We start from the raw sequence: 6,342 nt of genomic DNA, 5'->3' as shown, positions 1-6,342 counted from the left end.
GTAGGATAGGCCCTTGTTTGATCTGACGGAACGGTACAAGAACAGCATCTGGCGGAACCTGTGGTTTTTAAATCGGCAAAGTTTCGACGCTTCAAACCAGCACATGTACATAAAGCTTCAATGCTTTTGCACCAGTGTGCTTGAAGAAGCAGTTGACGCAGAGGAGCATCTTGGGTTGCTCGGCGAGATCGGAAGTTTGCGGGGTGGGCGCTTAAAAGGCAACTCGGGTTAATTTTCAATATTAAGAAACCTGCGCTGTTCTCTTGAGTATCACCTAAAAAGACAGCATGCCAAATATTTAGATCTTATTCTGCTTAAAATTTGATAAAACTGCCACACAATGTTTAAGATGCGCGAAATAAGCAAAATTTGTATGCCGTTTGACATGGCGAACAGCGAGGTCAATAGCATCGCGTCGGCGCAGCCCAGCCCGGCACTATCTACGTCATGCTCGGCGGGATTGTTTGCTTGTTTTGGTACTTTTTTGAGCAAAGCCTATAGGTGGCACTAGCAGTGCTTTCATCCTTGGCCACGTGATCCGTGGAACGCTTGTGTGCTCTTGTGCAAGCATGCACCATTGCCGGCAGTGTTTGTCGCGTACGAGAGATCCAGTTTGCGACGTCGAGCACGGCATGCTTTTGCAAATCCGTCTCGACATATTTACATATGGCTTACTGAACTTTCTACTAATGTTTCCAAAACGAGCTCTCGGAAAAACTCACCTTTTCTGCGCTAAAACACAAGCTGCGGCCGCGGTAGTGCAGGCGTCTTCGGGTGTAGCAGACGACACTTTCGCTCTGTACCTGTACTCGAGCTGTACCCGGCCGACTGGTGCGTGATCTCACAATTTGTACCACGTGGTTAGAGCACGTAGGTGATGACACAGGAGCAGTGTTGCCTGCCGCAGGCAAGGTTTCGGTCTCCGTTTGTGGTAAGCTTTAAATGAAGGTTGCCCAAACAAAAACTATTACACTTTTTTGGAGGGAAGGTACGTAGAACCTTTTATTACTTCCTCAGCATATGTAATGAACCATTAACTCATTTTTCTTGGAGTTGACCAGAGTTGGCCTTTAAGGCGTCCTTTGCTTACGTTTAAAGCGTTTCAAAAGTAGGGGTGGGCGCCTATTGCCAAGTAGGCACAAGCCCAGTATTTTACGGTAGCTTCCAGCAGAAGCGCTTGCCTGTATTCCACTAAAGTTTTTCAGAATGGGGGAAGAAAGTTATCGAGGGAGACGTTGGGGTGTGTACTTAATGTCCCCGCAGCCTGTGGAGCTTGTGGGTCGCCTGCCAATTCCCGATCAGGCCAAGTTCTACTCGCTCCGAGGAAGTCACACAAGGAGCGCTATCATAGAAACACTTTGTAAATACTCAAATTGTGCCGTCGATGCTGTGGAAGGCCACGGTTGCCCTGGGGTCCGGGTCTTGCGTGGGCTCGTTCAGCACCGCCTCTTTCGTTCGTCACGGCCCATCGAACTCTGTCCACGCGCACCTACCACGAGCGTCCCTTTCTCTTCTTCCTCGCCGCTCACGGGGCCGTCCATCCACGTTCAGCGTGGCTCGTTGTCTCCCACACTCCCCTCCCCTCAAGCCTCAAACTCCGGGGGTGTCCGGAGCATCCGGAGTCCCTGGACCGAGTCACTGGACTCCAAGTCTCCCATCTCTGCCTTGCTGGTGGCGGTGGACGTGCATCAGGTGATTGGTGAACTCCTGGTGGGGGGACTTGATGAGCTCTCGCTCCCGCAACAGGTCCGGGGTCAGGTAGCTGCACGTCTGCTGGATGGCCAGGTAGGTGGTCTCGGCAAAGTTGCCCAGCGTGGCCGTCGAGACGCGGGCCGAGGTGTAGCAGACCTCGATTCCCGCCATGTGCAGCAGCTTCTTGGGCACTGGGGCGGACACGATGCTTGTGCCGCGGGGCGCCGGATTAGCCGCATCAGCACGCACCTTGCAGGGTACGGTGTGGTGCTTTCCACTCTTGTTTCCCCAATAGCCGTTACGGACGGGGATGACGCACAGCTAGGCCAGGATGATGGCTTGAAGGATGGCCGTGGCCACCTCTTGGGAGCACATGGCAGGACTGGCACCTCTTTGGAGCTCTTGGAACACTGGCCGTTGAAGTCCCCAATGGCCACAAAGGCCTTGAAGCGGGTGTGCTGGCCGGCACGCGTCTGCTTCTGCACCGGCATAGTCTTCAGCACCTCGTCCTTCAGCGTGTCCCTGGGACTCTCCGGTCCTCCGCGTCTCCGCCACCCTGCCTTCGTTGACGTGGTCGACGTCGGGATTGTTCACCCCGTCTCTGCCAACCAGGTTGACCACCCTGACGGTTGGTTCGTCTTGCTCCTTGCTAACCGGGTTGACCACCCTGTTGGTTGGTCTGGCCGTTCCCCCTCCAACCGGGTTGACCACCCTGTCGGCTTGTCTGGCCATTTTCTTGCCGAACGGGTTGGCCACCCGGTGCGTTGGGCTGACTGGTCTTCTGCCGGAAGGGTTGACCACCCTGGGAGTTGGGCCAGCTGGCTCCGCCGGTATCCCGGGAAGTGGAAGGTCGCCTTCCCGGATGGCGCCGCCCATTCTGGTTCCTCCGGGGGGCATTTCTGGACAGAACAAGCTCTATTAACATCTTGCAAAGATTAGATCAAGTTCTAGGCCGCAGATTATAGCACCGCGCAGAGCACCTATCGGATCTCTCACCGACAGGTTCGTGCATTGTTCGGCTACCGCGCTTAGGCCGCGTTGCCGGTCGCGCGCGAGAGTCACGCGGAACGGAGGATTCCTCGTTTTGTTCTTGTTCATCGTCATCCCGATCACGAAGATGGTACTTTTTCAGGTCTGTAATGTGGACCGGGCCAGACTCCTCGCTCGCATTTTCCTGAGCGAGCCTGTAGGTAAGACGTGACAGTCGTGCCTTTACCACGTAGGGCCCTTCCCACTTCGGAGCAAGTGAGGCTGCGAATCCGCTCGCTGCATTGCTCAAAGGATGGGTTCTCCTGAGGACTAAGTCTCCCACCTTGTACTCCAGGTGACGATGAGTCTTATCGTACTGGGCCGCCTGTTCGATCCTTGCTGCAACGAGGTTCTCTCTGGCGTCGTGCAACGCATTCGAAAGGCGAACTTTCAACTCCGCCGCGTATTTAGAGAGTGGGCGTTCTGTCGAACCTTGGTTATTTCGTAACCCGTTCTCCAGCGGAGACGATAGCTCCTTACCCAAGTTTAGAAGCGCAGGCGTTAACCCAGTTGATCTGTTCACGGTTGTCCGGATTGCAAAACCCATCTCGACAATGTGTTCGTCCCAGTCCCTGTGTCTCTCCGTTAGTGTGATCAGCATGCTCTTCAAGTTTCGGTTCACTCTCTCAGTGATATTAGCCTGAGGATGGTATGGTGTCGTCCTTTTGTGCTTTATGTTTAGCGCCAAGCAGGAGTCAGTGAACACTCTGCTGGTAAAATAGCTAGCATTATCGCTGATGAGACACGTGGGTGTACCGAAGCGCATGAAAGTTTCCAACAACTTCTCCCAGATGCGCTCCGAGACCAGCTTCCTCAGCGGGTGTAACTCCACCCATTTTGAGAAATGATTGGTCATTACCAATAAATACTGGTTCCCACGGGGACTTTTTGGAAGTGGGCCGATGATGTCGCAAGCAACCATCTCCCACGGGTAGTGACTCACTACAGGCTGCATCAGGCCTGGGGGCTTTCCCCCTCGCGGCTTCGCTTTCTGGCAGGCTGGGCAGCTACGGGCGTATCGGAGTGTGTCCTGTCTCATCCCCGGCCAGGTCGCGACGCGACATAACTTTTGAAAAGTCTTGCTGCCGCTGCCATGACCAGCCAAAGCCGAGTCGTGGAAGTATCCGATAAACCGCCTCCGTAGCCTCCTAGGAATCACCACCCTGAACGGAGAGTCGTTCCCCTCCTCGTCGTCGATTGTTGGAATGTAGCGGAGCAATAAGCCGTCCTGACCCAGCAGGTATGAATCAATATGTTCGTTACATTGACCGCCAGCGTTCCCGGTGTTGCTTGCCATTTCCGCAATTTTCCCCAACACCCGCTGACAAAAACCATCTGCCTTTTGGGCCTCGACAAGCTCTTCCTTGCTCACCACTTCACCCCAAGCCACGATCCTCTGTTCCCTCGTGCGGCCTCCTAACACTGCGACGAGCTCCTGTTGCATCGATCCCTTCCCGCTGTCTCGCTTATAAGCGGCCGCGCGGGAAGCTTGTCTCTCGCAATCCCCTGGTTGCGTCTCCTCCTTCCAACCACTATCATGGGGCGCCCGAGAAAGTGCGTCTGCAACCTTGTTGGTGGAGCCCTTTCGGTACTCGACAGTATAGGAGTATCGCTGCAAAGTGAGTGCCCACCGAGCTAACCTCCCCGCCGGCTCTTTCAACCTTTGAATCCAGGTGAGAGCGGCGTGGTCTGTCTGAATGACGAAGGTGGTCCCGTCTAAATACAGGTCGAATTTCTTTAGAGCAAACATGACGGCCAGCCCCTCCTTCTCCGTCACGCTGTAATTGCGTTCTGGCGGTGTAAGGGTTCGGCTGGCGAATGCCACCGGGCGCAGCTGTCCGTCATGTGCTTGCAATAACACCGCACCAACCCCGTAGTCGCTCGCGTCGGTCTGTACCATGAACGGACGGTTAAGGTCTGGCAGGCACAGGCTGGCCATGGCTGCTATCGCCTTCGTGAGGGAAGAGAAAGCTACCTCTTGTTCTCCGCCCCAGGCCCATCTTGAACCTTTGTGGAGCAGCAGGTTCAGTGGCCGTGTGAGTCCAGCGCACCCTGGAATGAACTGCCGATAAAAACCGACCATTCCAAGGAACCTTTGAAGGCTCTTCGCGTCGCGCGGTGGTGGGTAATCAAGAATGGCCCTCAACTTATCCTCGTTCGGCCTCAAGGTACCGTCATCTACGACGAAACCCAAGAGGTTGACCCTTGAGGCTGCGAGCTGGACCTTCTTTGGATTAATCGTTAATCCCGCTTTGCTCATTCTGCTTAAGATAATCTCAAGGTGTGCTAGGTGCTCCTCGAATGACCTTGAAAATACGACGACATCATCCATGTATGCCATGGCAAAGTTGAATTTCGCGTCCCCCAGCACGATATCCATAAGCCGTTGGAAACTCGATGGCGAGTTAGACAATCCGAACGGAAGGCGGATAAACTCAAACAGACCCCTGTGACAGGTGAACGCCGTCTTCTGGACATCGTGTGGTGCTACCTGGATCTGCAAAAAACCTCTGCTCTAATCCAAGGTAGTGAAAACCCTCGCGCTACCCAACGAGTACATGATGGACTCAATAGATGGGAAGGGATATGAATCCCTTCGTGTCATCTCGTTAAGTCGGCGGTAGTCAACGCAGAGACGAGCGGTACCGTCTTTTTTTGGCGCTAAGACTAACGGAAAAGCCCAGGGGCTCTGTGACGGCCTCACGGCCCCTGTGTCTATCATCTCATCGAGAGCCTTATCTAGGAGAGCTCGCTTGTGCGCACTCAGCGGTCTGGGATTACAACCCCATGGTCTAGCATCTCCTGTGTCGATTCTGTGTTGTAAAATGTTTGTAAGTCCTGGCCTCTCGGTAAACATAGCTGCGTGTCGATGCAAGGCGTCTGCTAACCTACGCCGTTGTTCTGCCGGCCCGTTGTAAGAAGCGACAATCGCTTCAACGTTTCCCGATACGACTCGCGCAGCTAATGTTTGCTCCTCTCGTGATCCGACGAGTGAGCTTTCTGTGTCCTGACCGAAAGTCGGTGGGACGGCAAAGGGGATAAGGGGAGTCAACGGATTATAGTGGTACCCGTTATTCTTCAAGTCTATGATAATCCCCTCCCGGCAGACGAAGTCCTGTCCTAAGATCACAGGGATTTGCATGCCTGGCAGATACAGAAAACGCTGCCTCCTTCGACTGCCGTCGAGGCTAAGGTGAAGGCGTATAGCGCTTTGTGCCCTAGCCGATCCTGCTGCTAAACGCAGCGTGGTGGAAACTTCCCGCACGTGAAGTGCTCGTCGGCGACAGTCTTCGTAGACTCTGTCGCCGATCAGGGAAAGAGTCGAACCGGTGTCAATTAGTGCGTAGTAACTGTTACCACCGATCTCGACGCGCACGTACGGCCCCTTCTCAGATGTCAAATCCTGAGTTCGACATGCCGACGGGGCAAACACCGACCTGTCGCTGACCGCAACTCCAGCCCCGTTGGCAGACTGATGAGGGGCCTCGGCAGCGGCCGGCAACCGCGAGTCGGGAAGTCCAATTAGTGGCGCCGGCCTCTCCCGTTTCCCTGAGACCCATGGGGGGGAGCTGCTGTCCATGTGCACTGACGCTTGATATGCCCAAGCTGATTGCATTTATA

General features: G+C 54.6%; 1 pseudogene; it reads right to left on the bottom strand.

The window, feature by feature from the left end:
- Window positions 1-1,635: 1,635 nt before the first annotated feature.
- LOC121837152 lies at window positions 1,636-6,100 on the bottom strand (annotated as a pseudogene).
- Between the last annotated feature and the right edge of the window lie 242 nt (window positions 6,101-6,342).

This window comes from Ixodes scapularis, unplaced genomic scaffold (assembly GCF_016920785.2).
Source record: "Ixodes scapularis isolate PalLabHiFi unplaced genomic scaffold, ASM1692078v2 PGA_scaffold3__209_contigs__length_174095766, whole genome shotgun sequence".
Taxonomy (NCBI): domain Eukaryota; kingdom Metazoa; phylum Arthropoda; class Arachnida; order Ixodida; family Ixodidae; genus Ixodes; species Ixodes scapularis.
This window is presented reverse-complemented; position numbering and strand designations above follow the sequence as displayed.